The 23,221-nt window shown below is 38.9% G+C and overlaps 1 long non-coding RNA gene and 1 pseudogene across 1 annotated transcript; both read right to left on the reverse strand.

Annotated features, from left to right (window-relative positions):
- Positions 1–321: 321 nt before the first annotated feature.
- Positions 322–1,986, reverse strand: LOC122356493. The gene is made up of 2 exons (XR_006252338.1): positions 1,083–1,986; positions 322–971 (listed from the first exon to the last, which is right to left on the reverse strand). It is a non-coding gene; the product is annotated as an uncharacterized LOC122356493 (long non-coding RNA).
- Positions 1,987–7,324: 5,338 nt separating this feature from the next.
- Positions 7,325–22,840, reverse strand: LOC122356754 (annotated as a pseudogene).
- Between the last annotated feature and the right edge of the window lie 381 nt (positions 22,841–23,221).

Below are 23,221 nucleotides of genomic sequence, written 5' to 3' on the forward strand. Positions count from 1 at the left end.
CAGCAACATAGAGGTATATTGTCACTATTTCATTACGTTTATGATCCTACAGTCTTCATCAAGCTCAGAGCAGTCAGCATTTTCACAGGAAAAATATTGTTTTTGGCACAAAGCACAAGAATTCCGACTGTAAATAATTTACTGCGGTGTAAGGACATTTGCAAACTAAGGCACCAGTTATTTTTGTACAAACCTTCAACCACATAACCCTACAGTCACAAAACATTGTGCAACCGGCGGAAAATGTGTTTTACAAAAATGGATTATAAATATTTCCTCAGTTATCATTTCAGAATATATGTATCACAGTGCAAACCGGTGTGCATCGACAGAGAGTTTAATATAAAATGCAAACTTGATTTATTGAAACTTGAATGATTTAGCTCTTCAGGGTTCAGTTTGATAGCTGCACTTATGTCATGTTTACAAACGGCAGCGACTCCCTAAAATGATCCAGATACATTATTCGGTCAATAAGGAAGTCCTTGCAAACAAATGGCAGATGTTAATAATTCTTCTGATATCTCATAGTTTTGCTGTCATCGGTAAAATCAAATACATCAAGAATCATGCATCCATTAGCAGCTATAATCGTCTCGTGCAGTGCTTGTATCGTACATGGTTGACCACTAGATGGCGCAACAATTTTATCAAAAATTCAGCCCTCAGCAGAAAGAGTGTCCTGAAACTTATTGCAGCGCTATTACATTACCAGATATCCACGAGAGACTTGATTCTTTAAGATGTAAATGCACCTTTCTGAAAACATCTGCTCATACTTGCTGTAGTAAGGCGCCTGTAATAGGATGCTGCGTGTCCATCATCTACGGAGGAGCGACAGATTCCTATCAAGCACCATGCAGTGTCAAAACAATCTCTTTTAAACAGAGATGAGAAATTACGTGCCACTAAACGATAGTGGAAAAAAAATGCCGTGACGAACAGCCTGTTCCTCTGGTTCAGGGTGTTGCCTGCAAAAACAAACAACACATTAGAGACATACAAACACACGGAAGGAAAAAGAGAAAGCAGGACTTAGCGAAGGTCAGCGTATTAAAATGTGTTGTTGCTACGTGTTATACCTTTAAAGGCCAGACATGCATGCAAATGTTTAATTTTACAGGAAAGCTCACAGAATAGATAATTACTCCTGCCCTGTCAGAGCAGATTATAAAGGTCTTCTGTCAGTCTCCACCCACAGTTCACCGCAGCACCTGGGCATGTACGATACAAATAAAAAACATTGATTTGTTACAAGGTGACCTGTATGTTGCGCATTAGACGTCCGCTGGGCTCTATTTACCTATTTACCTAGTTACCTGCTATTTACCTGCACAGCACTGTCTGAAACAGCAGATCAGTCCGTGATACCTGAACTGGTGACTCCAGGGTTGCCATGTCCGCGCTTTTCCCGCTGAACTGGACTAATTCGCACCGTTTAGGCGAAACAACCGCGAATAGTGATATTTAGCCCGCACGATGCAGATTTTTACAATGGGAACCCAGCCCAAAAAAACTGTATTTCACTCTATTACTAAGTAGTAGCAACTGGGCGAGTTTTGTTGTGAAAACCTGGCGACCCCCACGTTTCCTCCAGCGGGTGTGGCGCCGAGCCGGTGATTTCTAGCACCTTTAACACACGCACGTGATGTTTACTGACTCAGTGGACGGTGCCACGATTATGCACAGCTGGAGATCACTACAGTGGGTCATAAACTAGCAGGAAGTCACGTAACAGATAGGCTATAAAAATATTTGAGCAAAAAGATAAGTGCAAAAGGACAGGAATCACCAGTGGCAGGGTTTCGCTTCTTTGCCTGATTAAGTATGGTGTGACTAAGCACAAATGCGGTATGATTTGCCCAGAAACTTCAGAAGAGCGAATCTCTCTTGTTAGAGATTAGTCTAAAAGAGGCTAATGTTTTATATGGCTTATTTATTAAACGTGTAAATACACGCATTATAGTTTTTAGTATGAAGTTTTCCTCTTTTCTCCCCAATTTGAGTCCCCATGACATAGTGTGATATATTTAGTGTTTCTGAATGCTGATCTTACAAAGTGACTGCCCTCTACAACCAAACACAAAAACATGTGATTAAAATTAATTCATTTAAAATACTTAAGTGCAAGTAGGCTAAAATGCCTAGTAAGCTTACGTAACCTCTGCCACAAATATAATAATAATTAAAAATTGATTTTTTTAAATATTGCTGTATATTCTTATTTATTATCTTCCTTAACAAAATATATTTTTGTATGTTATTTAGACATTGATATCCACTCTGTTATGCTTATTTCCAATGGAAACGTTTTTTGTCATTTAAAAAAAGGGTTTTAATAGTTTAATAGTTTTGAGTTATCTCGAAACTTTATACAGCATGTGCCATTGTAAAGACTGTGAGTCAAACCCTCTCAATCTTATTTCCATCCGTGTTTCAGTGCGGTGTCTAACCTTCTACACGCCTTAAGTTTGAAAACCCAGCTGAAACAGTACTTTTATGTAACACGGGCTTCTTTCAAGACACCCAAACTGTTTTCGAGATGATTCAAATCGTATTTTTCCCCGTAACGCAAAACATGGAGGTTCCTAACTGGATTGTAATGCTTTCAATGGAACGTTTTTGTAGAATACAGAACAGAATAATGCGGCCTCTACAAGCCACTTTCTATAGAAACTCCAGCAAAACAAAGCCGCACTCCTCCTCACGTACAAACTCCGCTTATCTCCCTCTCTCTTATCCTGTATCATTCCACCTGGCGATAACCAACATAAAGGCCAACGCAGCCCTGCAACCTCTGTCGTCACGAGACGTAACGCTTTACTATCATGCTGTGAATGTTTGAATCTCTTTAGTGATTTGTATCTCCTCGGCTCAGGTTCCGAGGCTGACATTTTGAACCTTTATGTGAGGATTAATGCATGTTTATGCAGGATGGGCATCGTTAGACCAAATCACGTTTGTAGCACATTAATCGCCGTTAATAAAGCAACAGACACCCTACTCATTTTTAATGGAAGAACTGGTGATTTGTGACTATACCCTCATGAATGAAACGCCTCCCGCGCTCTCTCGCAGTTCAAACCTGGACTGACCTGTGCTTTGTTTCAATTCATTCTCATTCAAGTCAATGAGAAAAAATACCTGTTTTGTAGCGCCTACACGTCAGCACAGACAAGGATGTTAACCTCATTTTCGATACTATGCTTGACTCGTGCATTTATTTCACGTAATGCCAAAAAGCAAAGGAACACTAACAGAAGCATCAATACTGTTTATTAAAAGGTAAAATGTAAACAGACTTACAAGTTGAACGTAATGAATTCACACTTCTCAGCCTCCTCCCTGTAGTATTACTGTGTTAATTAAACACTTTACCCTTGGACAAAAGAAGAGACGTACACATCAAATGCATACCTTGGGCTGTTTAAACGCACACGGGGCAAGACAGTAGAGAATGTTTCTTGAATGTAGAGAGCGGCGGAGAAATAAACATGAAGCGAATTGATAATTCTATGGTCTTTTTCACCATGGTGACAAGCACAGGTCTAACCAGCTTCATTAAATGCAGTTCCAGAGGCAGCCCACACAATCCTACCCACGACTGAAGAGGCATACAACTGTGCACTGAAGTGACTCTGAGACGTGGCTGGCTCTGCAGGAGGGTTAACAGTATTTTCTGAACGCAAGACGAGAAATAGGAAGCACACCATCTTAGTAGGAACGCGTTTCCACATATACAACCTGCTGTAATAAGGGAAATGGAATCAACGCATGCTTTATTAGAATTATTTGGGTTTATTTTCATTTCTGTTATTATAAGCATCACGTTTATATTACGTTTTAAAAGCCATTATATGGTTCTCCGTTTTCAAAAATTGTAAATAATCTTCTCAGAAATGCATATTCATGCACCACTAACCGACCACAATTTAGAAAATCCCAGTTTGAAACATTACGAAAATAAATATACACAAAACTGTACAAAGCTATAAAATAAATATTTCCACTGACACGTTTTTCAGTTGCGTTGTATACTAGAATAAAGTATGCATGGCTGAAGGGACTCATTCAACCGAATATGTCTCTTCTGGTCATCTATGCGGGGCATAAACCTCTTTAATTTTTCATTAAGTGTTATATTGAAAAAGGTGAATGGCTTAATAGTGAAACAACAAATCACACACACACACACACATCAATAACAATTCTCCAATAAACCTCTATGCTTTATAGATAATGCCACAAAGATCTATTTTTGTGTAAGGACTGAAATGTCTGAAAATGTCCTATTTTATTGTTGTCTTGTTCAACATTGTTCAGTTTTTGGGACTGTGCTCTATGTCAATAAAAATGTACTAAAAATGTCTGAGCCAAACTGTTCTGTGACTTGTTGGTTTACATAGAAATGGGTATTTTCATCTTTCTTTATTCTTTCATTATTTTCTCTCCCTCATGTCATTCCAAACCTGTATGCTGCAAATATTTCCTAAAACTGAAATCATTATGTAGCTCTTGCCAGTACACAACATTAAAAAACCATCATTAAAGTGGTCGATATGACTCTTTATGTGGTACATTAAGTCCAAAAGTAGAGCATCGTGTTCAGCTACTTCACCCAAGAGGACCAATGGCATTTTAGCAACATTAACATGCCATTTTTGAATCTGGGATCAGATATGATACGGCTCTGCTGAGGGCTCTGTAGTTGCTCTAAATGAGACTAAAAGGCTTAATGACCATTTTCTAATCTATTTCAATACATTCTCCAGACTCTCTTTTGATCTTTCTCTGTCAATCTGTTCTCTCTGTAGTGCACTTTAAATTCACTTTGAATGCGGGCAGCAGATGAAATATTTCTCATCCACAAACCTGTCCTGGCATGTTAGAAGAATCCAGAGCACCTCTCTCATAGGAATATAAGACTCAAGGGATGTAAACATTGCAGGAACAGACCATATGAGCTGCATGAGGACAAGCATCTAATCACAGATTGTGACCCTCTGGGAAAGTGGAGGTCAGATGCGTATGCAGATCTATTCTGCTCTCATTAGACACCATGATGGAGGTGTATGCACGGACATGAAAGCCATTTGTCAAATGCAAACAAAAAAGGTGGCGTTGGGGGATTCAGAGCGATGATGGAGAAAAAAATGAGGAAACAATCTGTCAAGCTCAAAAATGACAAAGGTACAATAAAATGCGTTTGCTATATTCATTATAAAAGGTCTGTCGTAATGTTTTTGAGTCAAAGGCAACGCATTTTGAATCTGGCTTGTTGTATTTCTACACTGCAAAAATAATTTTCTTACCTAGTATTTTCATCTTGTTTTCCAATAGAAATATCAGAACAGTTTTAAATCAAGATACATTTACTTTTACAGAAGCACAACAACATACTTTCTTTTAGAAAAGAAGACAACTTAATGAAATTATATGCTTTAAACAAAAAAGCATCTGTCAACAGGGTAAGAAAACAAATCCTAATTCAAATGAAAACTTTTTTTAGATTTAAGCTTAATTTAATATCCAACTATAAATCTACCTTAATTTAATAACGTTTACATATATCTACTGGAAAACAAGACAAATATCCTGAGAAATATATATATATATATATTTTATCCTTTTTGGTCATAACAAAGTTTTCACTCTATAGAAAGAGCCACGGAAAGATACTTTCAAAATATCTTCTTTGTGTAAAAAAATACGATGCAGGTTTTTAATGACATGAGGATAAATTTAAAGTCCAACTCCACTTAACAAGACAAAAACAATACATCTGAACACAAAGCATAGAGAGAGAGAGAGAGAGAGAGAGAGAGAGAGAGAGAGAGAGAGAGAGAGAGAGAGAGCGAAATGCACTATCAGCAGTGCTCATCTTAGCTCTGTTCTGAACATGTGGCCTTAATGTTCTCCACTCGGCTCCACTGCAATCTGCATATTCTGATCTAAACAGACAGAACCAGGTGCTTCGTTCTCTTAAATAGTGGGAGATACGCCAAAATGCTCTTGCACGCAAATGTGGGCAGTCAGAGCAGCTGGAGGAGTTCCAAGACGAACATTTACACAACAGTTTAATGGACTTACAGGAAGTGTAAGGGATAATTAACCCCAATATCGCCATGTTACAATACTCAGTGTTCATCATGTCCTGACTAGAACTGAATTTAGTTTATTTACTGGCAGCAGAAGCCTAATTTCACGACGCTGCGCTAATTCGCTAATCCCCGTTAAGACTGCGAGACCTGACTGTAAGAGGTGCTGTAATAATTGGTCATGTCAAAAGGATAATCTAAAAAGGTCAGCATCAGCTTTACCTCTGCTCTGTGGTTGCCATGGAGACCTAGCAGCCAATGACTCCGGAATTCCGATGAAGGATTCCGACAAGGAATCATGTCAGTTCATGTGCATGTGGATTTATACTACAAGAGACATACAGATCTGATACGTAACAGATCTCAAGTCAAACCAATCCAGACATATTTAGGGGTCCATTGCTCAGATACCGTGCACAGTCTTCCTCTCGCATTCAGAGTCAAATCATGTTGTCGCTTTCTCATCTTCCGCAGCGGTCCTGTCCTTGTAATCCATTCCGTCTTCTCCAAATCTGTCACAATAAGCAGCACCTCACGCAAAACAAATGCTACCGGTCTATAAAGTGCATCTCAGTGGTTAATACTGTCATCTTCCTAGGTTCCCACTCTTGTGAAACTATCAATAAATGCTATATTTACACTATTAGTACCATTAAGTGCATTTCTAATTGTTTTTAAAGTCTGTTATCCCTGCTCTTTTTAATTATGCTTATTATTACAAGCTGTTACTGAAAAGGTCAGTGTTGGCATAAATTAGAAAATATTAAAATAAAGGACATATCAAAGACATTCAGTGCTCGATGGCACTAGAGTTTTCATACGATTCGCTCCATTCTGGTGCAGTACCTCCATTTGAGTTCATCTTGTTGCTTTTTTTTTTTTTTTTTTTTTTTTTTACAACGCTGCCTTGTAAAAAAGTTTTTCCAACTAGTTTGTAACTGAATCACTTACTTGATTCCCCAGATTGGTTCTCTTGTTGTGTGTGCCCGACTATACATCCTCAACTCCAACCCAATTTTAACGCAAGCATTCTAAAATAAGCCAAAAGCTGTGCTGAGGTAGAATTTCCATTGTTTGGGTCCTTTCCTTGTAATTTGTGACCAGCGGGCTTTCCCCAGTCTGTTAAAAGTCACAAGTTTGACATTTGAAATTCAAACGGATAAGGAGTTTGCTTCTTTTAGAGAAATACCAATGCTTTGTTTATCTTCCAATAAAAGCACTCATTATCATCCAGTTAAAGTTAGTCTGAGTGAAGAAGGGATGTTAGACGACAAGAGTCGAGAACACATCTCGATTTCACACCGAGCCTCATCAGGTTTACTACACAGCTGCGTGTGCTTCCTCTTCTCCAGGATCCTGTTGAGCTCCTCTGTGAAGGAGTAATAAAGCGGAGACGTGGTGTCTCCATCTGTCTGTCTCAGCAACACATAGCTGTTGCCATTCATCTTGCGTAAGACGCTGGGTAAAGTGGCAGAGAGTCCATTGACGTACTCTGATTCTGGAGGCGGTGGGAGAGGTGGAGCAGGAGGAAGGTCTTTGTTGGGTGACGTAGTTGCTTCTCCGGGGACGATCTGCAGCAGGCCGTCGTGAGCGTCCGGTTTCCCATTGCAATGGCTGGAGATGGTCTTCAGCTCCATGTGGGCACCTCGCTTTCTTTCGGCGCGAGCTGCAGCCCGTAATGAGTATTTACCCCTCCGACCCTGCAAACAGAATCCCACGTAAAGCAGGACAACTGTTAGAACAAAACACAGGCCTCCTAGGATAGTGATTAGGGACAGGTACATGGCCTCCATGTTCCTCACGGACAGGAACTCGAGGCGAGGAGACATTGGGGTCGGATAGAAGAAGTCTCCGGGGTCACTTGCGGAAGTTTGAATGGTCCAGTAGATCGCTGTGGTCAAACGTGGCCTCGTCGGCTCCACGGGAGGAGGTGCGGGAAGCTCTTGGCGGACTGTCAAGCTGTAGATCACCACAGGAACATGGACACCATTCTCCAGGGCAAAACAGTAGTAGTCGCCGCCTGATAAGGTCGAGCCTCGGCGACCAGGAGGCCGCCAGTGCCGATCCGGTAACCGGAGTCCAGCCCGTAACCCTGCAGAGGTTTCTTTCCATTCAGCATCCACTTAGGGGTTGCCAGATTGAGCTGAGCTCACACTGTAGTAGCACGCCATCACCCGCCATCACAGAGCGAGAGCGTGTAACACTTGGTCTATGACAGAGTGAAGACACACACACATTAGTTATAATTACACTGGAATAATTTATGGTTAATCTGCTAGATCATGTTACCGCAGAAACAATGATTCACTGATAGATATTGGTTCATATTAACTTCATATGACTTTTTACCACTAGCTATGACTCATTGAAGAATTTGACACATTGACTACACAAATTTTAAACACATTTTCACAATGTTGTTTACTTAAATTATGTCTAACAATAATTTTTGCAAAAGGACATAAAGCTGAAATAAACTGAAACAGTCTTAGATGAAAAACTTAAAATTACTAAAACACTTGGCAGCATGGCTTCAGCAACTAACTGAAATAAAAAGTTGAAGTGCTAAAATGATTAATAAGTAAATAAAATTAACAATAAATTAAAGCTGAAAAGAAATGACAAATTACAAAAGAAAAAATTACAAAAGCATATAAAAATGACTAAAACGTACCATAAAATTAAAAATGATTACCGTGAAATATATAAATAAAGGCTAATTCAAAATGTAAAAACTAAAATCACTGAATCATCACCACAACACTGACTATTTTAAGAATTATTTTCATACCATCTGCTGTAGATTCATCACAGCCTTGGTTTCCATTCAGAATGTCCTGTGTCAGATTGGCCCTGTAGACAGAAGTTATTATTAGTTATTTTCATGCATTATATTATCATACCAATATTTCCATACTATGGCTAATAAATGTCAGACTGTTTGAATAAAAATCATTTAAAACTAAAACAAAAAAAATGTAGGCACTGCAACATTTCATATGAAAATAAATATTACTTTTACAATTAGCTAAAGATTAAGTGAGAATTCAGGTGTCAAAAGTAATTCAATGATCAGAGTTCCCCAGCCCTAAGCCAGACATTTATCTGGATTGGGCAGCTCCATGACATACATTAAATCATGCATGAATCATCAATTCATTAAAAAGTTAAGAATGGCCAACAGAAGTATCCATGACCATGCACTCATACCTTCTGTTGTGTGATGTAATCTCCACACACTCCAGTCCATCCCAGGCGCAGAAGGGATCACGTGCCATCACACATTCAAAGCACGAGGAGTATCTGCTGCATGTGGACAAGGGCAGCTGCACCACAGAGGTGGGCGAACCCACGTACACACTCATCTGAAAGGTTCAAGTGGGTAGTAAGATTCACATTGTGGGCTGTGCATAAAATCAAGTCAAACTCGCATCAGTTCAAACTGAAAGTAATGGATTTTGGAGACTATAATGAGAACTAACTGTTGTAATGATGGATTTAGAGACATTTTTGTTTAATTCTTCTTCCAGGATTTGCACAGGTTTGTTTCTCACCTGTTTCTCAGAGATGACTATACTTTCTACTGGCTGGTGTTCCTCAAACAGCTGCAGCTCCTCAATGATGTGAAGCTGACCATTAACCTTCACAGCCCTTTGCAGCCAACCTTCGTCTGGAAGAGCATCAAAACAACTCAGAACCCAGCTGCACTCAATAAAGCGCCAAGTGCTTGATAGATAAGAGCTAAAGAAAGGTCACTGTGACATTCATTACCTGTCCCAATGAAGAGTACGTGGTATATCTGATCATCTAAACCAGTCACTCTTTGTACAGCAATTTTGGTGTAGTCCACGTTTCTCCTAAACAGCAGGGGCGCTGTTTCTTGAGGAAGGATCTGCCTGTACATGAGTGGATGGCGACTTAACAAAGTGAAGTACATCGCCTGGCAGGTTAGCGGATGAGTTGATGCCTTTGCTCTAAGTTGATCTGTGATGCACTGAAGAGAAAGTATGATTAGACCACTTTCTGACAATAGCTGCATATACCTGACATTTTCACATCCTTGAAAGGATAGCAGATACAGACAATACAGGGTCTGAAATTCTCTATTTTTCTGGCACAGTGGGATTGCATACTAATTTCCAAGAACCCGTTGAGAATGTAGGACATTGAGCTATTCTCTGCCTCTTGACTGAAAACTGACGTAATTTAACTGTCATTTCAATTATCAGACAGACACTGTTCAAGCCGCTTGAGAAGTGTTTTTTTTCTTCCAAAAACTCAAAATAGGCCAGGAAAACCGAATGATTTCAATTTCTGAAAACTTTCGAACAGCAATTAAAGCTGCTCACTCGAGTACACACTCGCTCATTAGCAATATCACAGATTCAAAATTCATAATGCAGCCAATCAGCAAAAAGATTTTCTGCCTGCTACTAATCTCCATGGCAAAATGCTTTGATGAAATAAGCCCATTTTCTCCATGTGCACTCTATAAAATTGCTCATCAGCGCCTGATTTCTGGATGAAACTAGATCGACGCTGTACCTGTATCTCGCCAGCTCTCTGAAGCGGAGACTTGTGCATAAAGCACACGGTGATTAGAAAACTTTAGTAGCTGAACCTATGAAGTGCTGACTTGTGCTTCCCGTCAGAGTCAAAGAGAAGGCAGTGTTTCAGAGATGAGGATAATCGGGCCAGTGTAAGACGAAACAGGGGATCAGTATTACTGTAATCCAGTATAGCTACTGTTGGCCGTACCGAGCCGGGTCGTGGTTCTGGCACCTTTCCTGTGTACTGTGTCCATTTGGAGCTGGAGTCCTCTTTGCTCTCCATATAAGGCCCCTCAAAGGCCCATTGGATATCCGAAATAGAGTACTGGCAGATAGCAGACGCCTTTACGTTTTTCCTGAAAAAGAAGCGCAGGTCAGTATTCTTTCAAAGCAGTACAAAGAAGAGAAACCCAACACTACATGATGTCAGGTAAAACCCTGAGCCAATGTTGGGACGAGGAACACCCACACTCGGCCATTTCTTCAGGATATATTTCAAGGGAGCACAAAGAAAATTAGTGAATAGAAGGTGCATTCATGAAAGTGGTGAATCAGCCTAGGTGTGATCGCTTTGTGGTCGATCCAGTTTCCAGTTTGTACGCTTTGGGTTTATTATCCGAAGAGCCTCTCAGCCTGTGCTGTGCTCATTGTTTCTCAAGGTCTTGGCATGCCGGCATAAAATCCTCATAAGCCCACTGCGTAACCATGGAAACACGAAAAATAGATTACAAATTTATCAAAAAGTGTGTGAGAGAGGTGAGGGATGACAGTGAGTGGGTGAAGGGGGCGAGACAGCAACACAGACAAAGCTCCTCAAGTGATGAGTACAACCTAGTGGAAAAAGAAGAAGGGGCACTTATTAGAAGTGGCTATAGGGAACAAAACAAGAAAGGGAAAGAGTACTTCTAGTAGTAGCTTAATGGGATATTTCAACTAGAAACTATGATTCTGTCACTATATACTCACCCAGTGTCATTTGGACCTTGTATGATTATTTTTTTTCCATGGAACTCAAAAATAGAAATTGTGCATAATATCCAAGCTCTCTATTCCAGATAATGACGATAGACAGTGGCAGAAAATGTCAAAAATTACCCCCAAAAAAGTATTGTCAGTAAAATATTTTTTTTGCATTTGGGCTCAACAATTTGTTTAAATAAAACCACCAAGCCATCAGTAATCATTTTCCATAATTTGAGCTGAGCAGGTAAACCTCACTGCCCTGATTTTAAGAGGCACACCAGGCTGCAGTCTTTAGCGTCTTTGTGATAAGCAAGCCAGCCCAATTTTTCTATAATTACTTGCATTGTTTAGCCATTGAAAACTTACTGTGTTTTTCTTACAGATGTATTGGTGGTCATTGGTTCTGTTGGCTATATTCATACATTTATCATTATTTAGTTTCACCACTGCTAACAACCTTGAAAGTTGCTTCAAAACCAATTTGTAAGATCTGTGTAACTGCAACTAGGGCTTGAAATGAGACCATCGTGCACGAATGTCGGAGATAGTGGAAAAGCAGCTTTAAACAGATTGGCCCACATGTCCTTTCAATATGTCTTAACAACCAGGCTCCTGAGTCAGCAGCAACACATGCACGCATTGTGGTACTATCCTGAAAGTGTATTGTTTTAATAAAGTAGTTTTTTTGTTTGTTTTATTTATGCATAACAAGTATTCTCATGCGCTTATAACATTATGGTTGAATTATGGTTAAACTATCCCTTCAAGCTTGACAAAATTTGTTGTTGCAAGTTTTTCTAATTTGAAAATGTCATCAGTGTGTTGCTACATAGTTATTTTAGCTAAATTAATAAGTTAGAATATTGCAATCCTATACATATTAATTTTATTGATATATTAAATTAATTATATACTGACAACATATATTATATAAATAATATTTCAAATACTGTAAATGTAAAGTTGTTTATAACACACAAAAAAATCTTCATAGAGCCTCACAGCCTCAGGTACTGTTTTTATTTTTCAAGTAAAAGAGCAGCTTTAACATTCTGTTAAAAAGTCATGAATTGAGAAATAAAAATTATATTGACATAGAAGGTCATTATACTAAAAATATCCGGTGAGCTTCAGAACTCAAAACTTTCAAGTTAGTCTAAAAACAGCTTATACTGAAGCCAGTCTATCAAAACAACACTGGTCTACGCAGAAGCAAAAGGATGCAAAACAAAAGGTTGCATTGCCTTCCTTCTGATCCCAACATTAAGAAAGATTGGACGAACTGCAGGCTGTCAAACACACACAACATTTAGCCAATCATAGCAGTGGGTGTTTACTTCTGAGTCTACAATCCATCACGCCTACTCAAACAAACAGAGTTCAAATGAGGGGGGGTTAAAAACAGGACAGAAAATAGCCCATTAATTATGTTTCTTGATGTAAAAACCTTGAGAGCATTTTAAGGGGACAAAATAATAAAAAAGTTAGTTCATGACCCCTTTAAATAACTCTTTTTACTGTTTCACAAAAAACAACAACACGAGTAGATAATGTATGATACAGATTTCCGCTTTGTGAGAACACTTCCTTAAAAGAAAAGGTCTTTCGCTGGAGATTCCGTGACTGAATCCGAATTGCCTGATACTCAGGAAAACAAGCTCCCACGTCAAAGCAGACTTTACACCCAACCTGATGACATGGTGACACCAGAGTCATTCAACCTTACTCCTGCTAGAGGTCAGTGTGATCAGGTCATCACCGCTCAGCTGATGCACTCTGCTCTCATTTCATTTGTCTCTCCTGTCTCGCTCTCGCTTCTCTCTCCTTCTGCCTCTTAATTATTTTCTAACGCAGCAGACATTATGGTCCTGCCTGTCCTGTCATTCATCACTGTTACTCATATGTTTGGCGGTTTGCACCTCAGGCAGCCGCAGAGCTCCACAGATTGATTGCCTGGCAGCTCATCAGAACCGCCTCTGGTTTCAGCAGGGCGTCAAGACTGTCGTGTCAGTCAAAGAGGCAGACGTTAAGCGTGTGACCGATGCGTAGTAACCAGTTTAGCTTTAAAGAAATGTGAAAAGAAACAATTGAATAAAAAGAAATTGCTCGACTGTCATGCTGACAGAAAAAAAAAAAACGCGCCCTCGAGCTTCAAAGCGCAACATCTTACAGTTTTATCAATGACTAGTCAAAGCTTGGCTCACGGGCCTCTTTGTAATGTGTCCAGAACAAATTTCTGATCTCCTGAGAAAACGTGACTCTGCTTGTGAATAAACATCCCCTGTGCTCCAGGCAGCATGAGGACGTGTCAGCGATTTTCATTCTGATGATCCAGGTGGACTGTAAATGCTGTCGCCTTATTTGATGTAAATGGCCGGAGCGAGTCAGGGTTGACAGATGAACTTACTAATAGACAAAATCCATTTCAACAAACCCGCCAGTCACAGCAAAATCACGCGACGTTCCCTGGCAGGATCCTTCGATCGCTATCGACTGAGAAGTCATTTGCATGCCACCCTGAATGCACGGCAGGACAACGCTTTAACCTTCCACAAACAACTGCCAGGATCATTTAAGAAAGACGGTCTCCTTCTGAGAAGGAGAACCTGAAGAAGTGACTTTCATCATGACAGATAACTAACGAATTGACACCCACAATGAAATCAAACACTACTGCTGTGAAAGATAAATTGGCAATTATGCAAACAGGAGAGTACAAAAGACATCTTACCATTCCAGTCCAAATATGCCATAAAATACAGAGTCCTGAGGGCTGGAGCCTTCCAGAAAAACACACTCCGCAACACGTTGAAGTGAAACTCATAGTCAGGTAAAGAACACACCAGACGGGCCTTCAGGAAGGAGGTCCACTTCTTCTGTAGCGTGAGGAGACCTCCTCTGTCTCTACAAGACAGAGAACAGCAGAAAGGAAATCGTAAGATGCAACAGCAGATATCTGAAAGGCTCATAACATGTACACTACCGTTTAAAGGTCTGGTGCCAGTAAGAAATTATTATTTTTACTTAGCAATGATACATGAAGTGACAGTTTGCATTTATAAAGATGCAGAAGATTTCTTTCCATTCATCATTGAATCCTAAAAGAAAACTATATTAAGGTTTCTACACACAGCGCAAGTGTTTTTCAACATCGATAATAAGAAGAAATGTTTCTTGAGCAGCAAATCTCTGAAAGATGACGTGACACTGAAGTGATGCTGCAATGTTTGCAATTATTAAATGGATTAATTATGCTTTAAGATATATTAAAACATTTATTTTAAATTGTAATAATATTTTAAATGATTACAAATTCTTTTAGTATATTTTTTCTGCATTTTTTTTCTGCAGTCTTAGTCCACATAAGATACTTTTTTTCAAAAACATTTTATTGTCCCAAGATTGCTACTTGATTTAGCATGTAAAGCCACTTACAAATAAACGGTAAACCAAACAAAAAAACATAAAATATTTATCAATAGGTGTATATATATTAATCATTAAGTGAGATCAGTTCTGGTCAGATCTTGTCTTTTTTGATCCACTTCAAATGTGGACTACTGTACATTTTTAACACTATTATAGAAACTCAAGAGTTTTACCAAAAAAAGAAGAAGAAGAAAATGTATACATTCTTTTAACATGGATCACTGGCTCTTGGCATGGCCGGTGGCAGCTAACCTTATCACCAGAGTGACTGTGGGAAAAGGAAATGCACTGAATTGGATGGGTTATTTTGTATGTAAAGGGATCTCCCATCATGTCATGGGGATCAAGTAAATTTTCCATGCTGCCTGCAAGAGGAGAATAAATCTTCATGACGAAATCACTTTGACAAGATCCCAAAGCATCTTACAACAATTTTTGGTTTCCATTACTTAGTTTCCGGTAATAACACAGACGCTATAATGTAATGGCCTTTCATTTCCACTGTGGAAAAGGGAAACTAGCTTTTGAATGTTGATGTATGATGCCATCATCTGAGCCTGGTGATATTCATAAGCAGATGTATGGTGATATAAAACCAGAGCCTAATGCATTGGCGCTGATGCGATAAACCGTCTCAATCCATCTTTGTGGATACTTAAAAACAAGTGCAAGTGATTTGTAGTCTGCGCCAGAATGAAGAAAAAGAAAGCTTTATTAAGTCTTTATACAGACTGTTACTGACAACAGCTGAGGTACTGTGCTTAATTATGGCTTTTCCTCAGCTCAATGTCAGCTAGTGTGCATTAACAACATTCAATCCTCTAGCATGTGGATAATGAACAATAATCTACTCATTAAGGTGATCCTGCTGTGTGAACTGCCACAGAGAAGCTGATTTTACCCTCAGTCCAAACAGCCTGCTTCACACACTTTACCAGCCCTGGTCCTTAATATACTGGCTTATAATGCAACTCTACTGTCATTTGAAAGCTTGAGACTGAAGTTATTTATTTATTTACCTTCCTTTATTCAGCAAGGACGATTCTGTTGGTCAAAACTGACAGTAAATGCATTTATAATGTTACAAAGGATTACTATTTCAAATAAAAATGTCACCTTTCTATCCGTCAAAAAAATATTAAGCAGAACAATTTCAAACCTTGATATTATACTGCAAAAATATTTAACAAAATTACTGTTTTGGATCAAATAATGTAGCCTTGATGACCATAAGAGACTGAAAACTAAACATTTAAAAACTATTTTTTTATTAATCCCAACTTCTAAGCCAGTTATCAACAACAAAATGCCCTTTGCGGTAAACATCCAACATCCTGACCTCTAAGACCGTAAAGACACGTTCTGTGTCTTCGACAAACTACACGCACTATAACTTAAATGCACTGATCACCGAGCAGCACGCCGAATGTGCGCAAAAACATCAGATGGTAAAACAAACACTGCAGAGTAGAAGCCTAGAAAAGACGGAAATTGCAGACATTTTCAATTGGCACTTTGATCTGAGTGTGTGGAGCTAGACTGATGGGTTGAGAAGCGAGACAGAGAGGAGAGTCTCGTGGGAAGGGAGCCGTTAGAGAGTGAGATGCCTGGCAAAAATGTTGCTGTAAAACCCTATTAGGAAACCTGTAGAAAACCACACTTCAAATAAAGCAGCATTTTGAGGCCAGAGTCCTTACAATGCAGAGAATGAAAGAGTTTAGAGGCTAGAAACGCATTGGCGAGGACTTTTCAGTAGACTATGTGTGCAGTTTTCCAGGGCAGGGCAATGGATGTCTATGAACAACTTAAATGTGAGGACGATGTCTTATCATTATTATATTTTAACGAGAATTCAAGAGATTCATTCTTAACTATTTTGTTTCACTTTACTATGCAGCCCATGTGTACAGCAGTCTGAATATCTACCCCCTAATTTTAACATTTCAATTAAACGGCTTTAAGATGCAGACGAGAATAAGCATGTGTGGAGTGAAGACATCTTCTTACCTTACACACACGGGCGTAACCCGTACACCCTGCTGTGACTGAAGTATGGACTGAGCTCTTGACTCTTCTCAGTGAAGAAGAAGTATATTTTATCGTCATCTCCCACTGAGCTACTCACACTCTCCCTCACCAGTGTTGAGCCCACAAAATCAGCATCTGTACGGCACAAGACAGAAGACTACATTTTAAAATGTAAAATTTAAAGTGGTTCAAAAATATAAATCGATTTTATTATAAATGAAATGTTTGTGAAATAAGTCTTTTACACTCAACAAGAGTTCATCTATTTTATCTAAAACAAAAATTTAAAAATATATATTATTAAATTTTTAAATAGCTGTTTTATGTTTTACAGCTTAATTCATTCCTGTGATGCAAAACTGAATTTTCAACACAACGGTCTTCTGTGTGACTCTCAGAAATCAAGAAACATTTCTTTTATTATCAATGATGAAAAGAGTTGTGATGCTCAATATATATATATATCTTTTATCATTAATCAAACTGCAATCATTTAATTAAATTTAATAATTTAACTTTGTATGTAAAGTTTGAATTTATTTTTTTAAAAAGCAGTGTGTTTAATATATTATTATATTTAAATAAAGAATTACATTTTTATTTGTAAAATGTTGAGAACCATTAGCTTAGATTAGCAGTGTGGGAAAAAGTAATACATTAGAATATTGTGTTACTCCATAAAAATGCAATCTAGTTACTTACTTCTGAGTCACATGAGCCAGGCTAGTTTATTTATTTTTAATGACAGAAGTACCAAAATGTATATTTTTGGCAACTGCAAAGGCCCTTTACATCAAAAGTTAATCCTCAGGCTAAAGAAAGCGCTTCTGCATATGGACGTATTGAAGATTTCTCTCAACATGGCAACAGGAAAGATGTCAGTGAATAAAAGGGAAAACAATGTAACTTGCATTAGGTATTTGAAAACGTATCTTTTAAAAAACAATACTTTGTGGTAAAAAAAAGTATTGTGGTACTTTACTAGTTAGCCATCTGATTACGTAACTTCACGTTATTTGTAACGCATTACCCAAAACACTGTTGATTTGTGACCTAAAATAATTCAATCCTACAACTTTAAACCAAGGTCTCAGACTTCATGGACGCCACTGTAGTGCTAAATGGCCAAGATTCTGACCTACTATGACTTGGGAGATCCAAACACAAGGTAATGTTGATGGGGTGGGATGAAATATTTTACTAATAAAATGTGCTGCAGCAGACCGACCCTGCAACCATTGAGTCGAGCCTCTTCTGTTCTCAATGTGGGATTCGGAGAGTTGCGCCGGATGTCAGGAAAGCTCAAACTCATACTGAGACGCTGTGTACATCTGCTGATCTAATGGAAACAGACGATGAGACCGTTAATATCATACAATGTCAAACGAAATGCATATTGCTAACTGATTTATGGATGCCATACCAATCAACAGGCCGGTGTAGCCTTTGGTGGGGTCATATGGACATTTCTCTCGACCCTCCTCGAAGGCTGACGAAATCTTAAACTCCCTCCCATCCTGAAAACACAACAAAATGTCCTACATATGACGGTTCCCATCTTAAAGTCGAATCTCTCCTGGTTAGGAGGCATATAAAGCAGCCATCTCAGTTACTCACGATGTAAGCACACAGAGGGCTGAAGGCGTATGTGCCACAAGTGTACAAGTGTGTGCTGTTGAACCTCTGCAGGAATCGTATGTGGTTGTAGCACTGCCTGTAATGGGGAAAGACGTCCGCGCTAGTATGCGAACTAGAGAGGATAACACAATTGACGGAGAACGTGACCAACCTTGTTATCTTTCCTTTCTTCAAGCATTGTTTCTTCTGATCATCCGATGCCTCCCAGTCAATCTGTGCAAGTACGAGATTAACAAGAATTTTGCACTGTCAATACTTGTAAAATGCTTTCCTGGCACAGCAACTTCCTGCTCCAGTTTGCAGTGCCAGATTGTACTAACTGGTGTTTGTAAACAACTCTCCCATTAACTTATTATGCGCACTAGTTGAAACTAAATAGGACGCAAATCTGAATTCCCAGGAGGAAAGAATTTCCATATTGTTTAAAAAGGATCTTTAGCGATCTTTAAAAGAAACAATGGTAACTGAATACATTTTTTTAAATATTTAAGCTTAAGTTTTAAGATACTGATAAAAAAAGAAACCAAAATAACTCATTATTTTCATAATTATAGTTAACAATGAAACAATTAAACCATTTAAGTAATTTCAACAAATTTCTTTAAGATTACAAGTCAACAAATGAACACAAAGTTCAAAAGAACAGCATTTATTTGAAGTGGAAATATTTTCAAACATTATAAATGTCTTATTTTTTCATCAAAAGTATAAGTATTCATTTATTTTACAAAATGTAGTTAAAAATACTTTAAGGATGCTTTTTTTATTTCATTTCTATATTCCATACATCACTACAGATATTTTCAAATTCTGCTGTGGTAAGATAGTCAAAATGCTTCAAAATGCATGAAGTTTGTATAAACCAAAAATAGATGACACCTAACAGTGAAATTATTCACGTAGCATTTGAATGGAGTCTGCATCTTAAGCGTTTTCTGCTGAATTAATTGCAGAAAATTGTGGAGCGGAAGAAGAATGAAAATAGGATATTTCAGGAATATCAATACAGTTCTGCCTGCAAGCTCTGTAATTAAGCGCCGATGTGTTTTGTCAGTACGCACGGTCTGTGGAGAACTGCTGGAGATGTCACTGGCCTGCAGGGCGATAAAGCCCCCTCTCGCTCCCACGCACAGCAGGCCGGCCTCCTCCTCCAGCAGCAATAAACTGTAGTTCAGTGTCGAGCCTCTGAAGCGCCTGAGGCCCAGCAGCCCTGAAACACACGACAGAGCAGTTAAAGAAATATTTTATCCATAAAAGGATCCGTAAATACTCCGCTGAGGTCCGTGGGTGCTTGGTGTTGTGAAGATGTGCAGCTTCCTGTTTTAGCGAGTCCGTGCTTAATTTATTAACATTCAGCTTTCCTTTTCCAAATCCTGAGAAGCGGATTTATCTCCACATCCCTGTCATTCAAAACTGTAACATCATTAAGACGACTACTGTACATTTGCTCCGGGGTAAGTTTACACAAGTAACTTTACTCGTTTTCAGTGACTTGGCTTTTGGCAAGTACTAATTTTTGGCATGCTTTTAGGTTTCATCAGCCTTCCTATTAATGAATTAAAAATGACTAGAAATAAATGCATGCTTCATCCAGATGTTATTTATTAATTTTTGAGGTAACTGGCTTTGGTCTTTGTTCATATTTTACAGCAGTAGAACTTGTGGGGAAGCTTTTCAGGCCTAGCAAGGAAACATGGCATCTTTAAGGGTCAATCTGCCTGTTGTTTTTATGTTTCCAGGTCCGTGTCTAAGGCGCCCTGCAGAGGAGGCAAGACAACACACCTCATGCCGACATTACTCCTCCAGCACGACTTTAATGAATCATGGGTCTCTTATTATGTAGAATTTTAGAACTGACCTTTTCACTTCCAGAGTAACAAAGGTGCTCACTAAACTAAAAACGCATGAAACCAAAACTAAAATAAATACACAAAGAAACATTATTGTTTACGATCCGCACTGAACTATGCATGTTCGTAATTACTTCAAGTAGTCATCACTCATAATGAGCGTAGGAGGCAGAACACCCTTTTAACACAAAGGCGAGCAGATACACAAACAAACTTTCCTGGTTTCTTGTTTTACTGTGATGCTGCTTTCGCGATGCCACACGCGCTGCACGGTATGTGTACTGCAAAAATAACGCTACATGCTGAAGAACGCCAACACACACGAGCCCCGAGGCCACACGCTCCACTCGTGCAGGCAGCACTGCATGCAGGGACAGGACAGGTTATGCAGCGCAGCCGGATTTGGCTGAGGACGCCAGAGAGCACTACACTGACAGCAGAGCTGACAAACACGGCTCTGGAGAGACAGAGGGAGTGAGCTGCAGGGGACAGCGTATACCAGAGACAGGTGGAAACAGAAAAAGAAGATAATTAAGGTGCCCTGTGAATCCCTGCTGACACAGCGCTGCTGTGTTTCGCAACATGCAGAAACGTCTGCATTTCCTTAACGCTTCCTGCTCTCTCTCACACACACACACACACGCTCAATAGACTTGATTAAGCTCTCTCTAATGCTCAGGCCATGTTAGGAATGATGAGCTACTCTTAGATTTTTCAGCTCAACAAATGATGTTATTAACGATCAAATCGTCATTATTAAATACATCCAAACTATCAACTCAACTAACTATAATCGGTTCTCTGTCAGGTGATAAATGGACAGTGATAAAGACATGTATAATGGCCGGATGGTCAAAGCCTCAATTTTTCAGTTACTTTCATCTGTTGAAAATAAACAAGAAGGTTTTCTGATGAATGTTGAGAAGCAAAAATTGCCAGCAACCACTGACTTCCACAGTATTTTTCCATAATAAGGAAGTCAGTGGCTAGCGTCAACTGTTTATTTATTTATACCTGAATTTTGTGGGTGAACTATACCTTTAAGAGAGAAATAAAAACATTGACAGCCAATCAGAATCCACTTTGAAGAGCATGAGCATTTAAAGCAGCAAAAAATAAGACAGCAGTATTTATAATAAACAGAATGTTATTGTTCATTAGTGTGGATATAATAAATGACTGTTATTTATTCCTTATTAGTTGACAGGGTTTTATAGTTAACACAGCTATTTGGCTGTTGTTTACTTTTGAATGTGCATTCGTGATAGAAAACTAATTTTGTTTGTAATGGCTTGAGCACAATTTATTGTATTTATTGATTTTTTCGTCCTGATTTGACATTTAAATTCATTTCACAAACACTAGATTTACTGGCTTTACTTACTCAAGATCTGCAATTTAATGGCTGGAAATGACATTATTAATATATCCACCAATAAAACGGACTTCACTTTTACTTGACAATGTCAAAGAAGCTAACATTCACCCTTGGGCGAATGTAATACAGTAATAAAAAAAAGGTATTTCTATCTATCTTTAGATATATTTAACCATAATTCTGAATATTATTCCTTTATTATTCCTTATGAAGCAGCTTGAAAGCTGAAAAGAACCATAAAATAATAATCAGTGTGCAAGAGGTCATGAGATTTCATTTCAAACAGCAAAATGATCCACCTCGTGCCGGCTTCCAATTGCTGTCATCTATCCTCTTAATATCTTCACCCTCCATCCCCAGAACAGAGCCCACAATGTTAACAGAACAGACTGATCCTCTCAGACATACACTATCAGATCACATTGTGTTTCCACAGTCCTCCAGAAATGATTCAGTCATCGCTCTTCAGTGGGTCAGAAGCGCGGGTCAATCTCAAACCGACAGTTATTAGTCTGACCACACCGGAAATAAACAGCACACATACACATATCACCCGACTGATACGTCACGCTGTACTTTTTCCACCAGGCACCAGATTCGTCACCAACAGCGGTTCAGAATGGTAAACCAATTACAAGCCGAGGTTATTCAAACAGAACAAAGGTTTACAAGCACATAACAGAGAGCTCCAGCATACCCCTGTGTTGGGGCGAGCAGAGCAGCTTTGAACTTCAAACGAATGTCAAGAGATGCGTTAAAATGGCACGCCCGGCGTGAAGCGACGCCATCCCGACCTGACTGATAGCGCTCTCCAGGCCTGCTATTACACAGACACAAACCACACGCGACCCAGACGTGCTTGTCATTCTCAGGCACACGGCAGCAGCAGCGGAGACACGCTATCATTTCCCAAACCAGAATTACTCGTTTTCCCGAGTGCTCAAATAAAGCTCCTCAGGATTTAAAGCTGCACAAACGGTTGTCTGTTCAAGATGGTCATGGGATCTTACGAGGAACGGATGGAGGTCAATGAAACGCTGGCATAAATAAAGACACAGTTCGGTGGGAACAAGTTTTAACTTTAACCACATTGGGATGCTTTAGTGCTGTCAAATGATTAATCGATCCAAAATAAAAGTATTCGCTTACATACTATACGTATGTGTACTGTGTAATTTATTATGATTACATAAATGCACACTCATACATGTGTATATATTTTATTGAATATTTACATCTATATACATTTATATTATCATATTATATATAAATATACTCAATAGAGCT

The sequence above is a fragment of the Puntigrus tetrazona genome, chromosome 13 (assembly GCF_018831695.1).
Source record: "Puntigrus tetrazona isolate hp1 chromosome 13, ASM1883169v1, whole genome shotgun sequence".
NCBI lineage: Eukaryota > Metazoa > Chordata > Actinopteri > Cypriniformes > Cyprinidae > Puntigrus > Puntigrus tetrazona.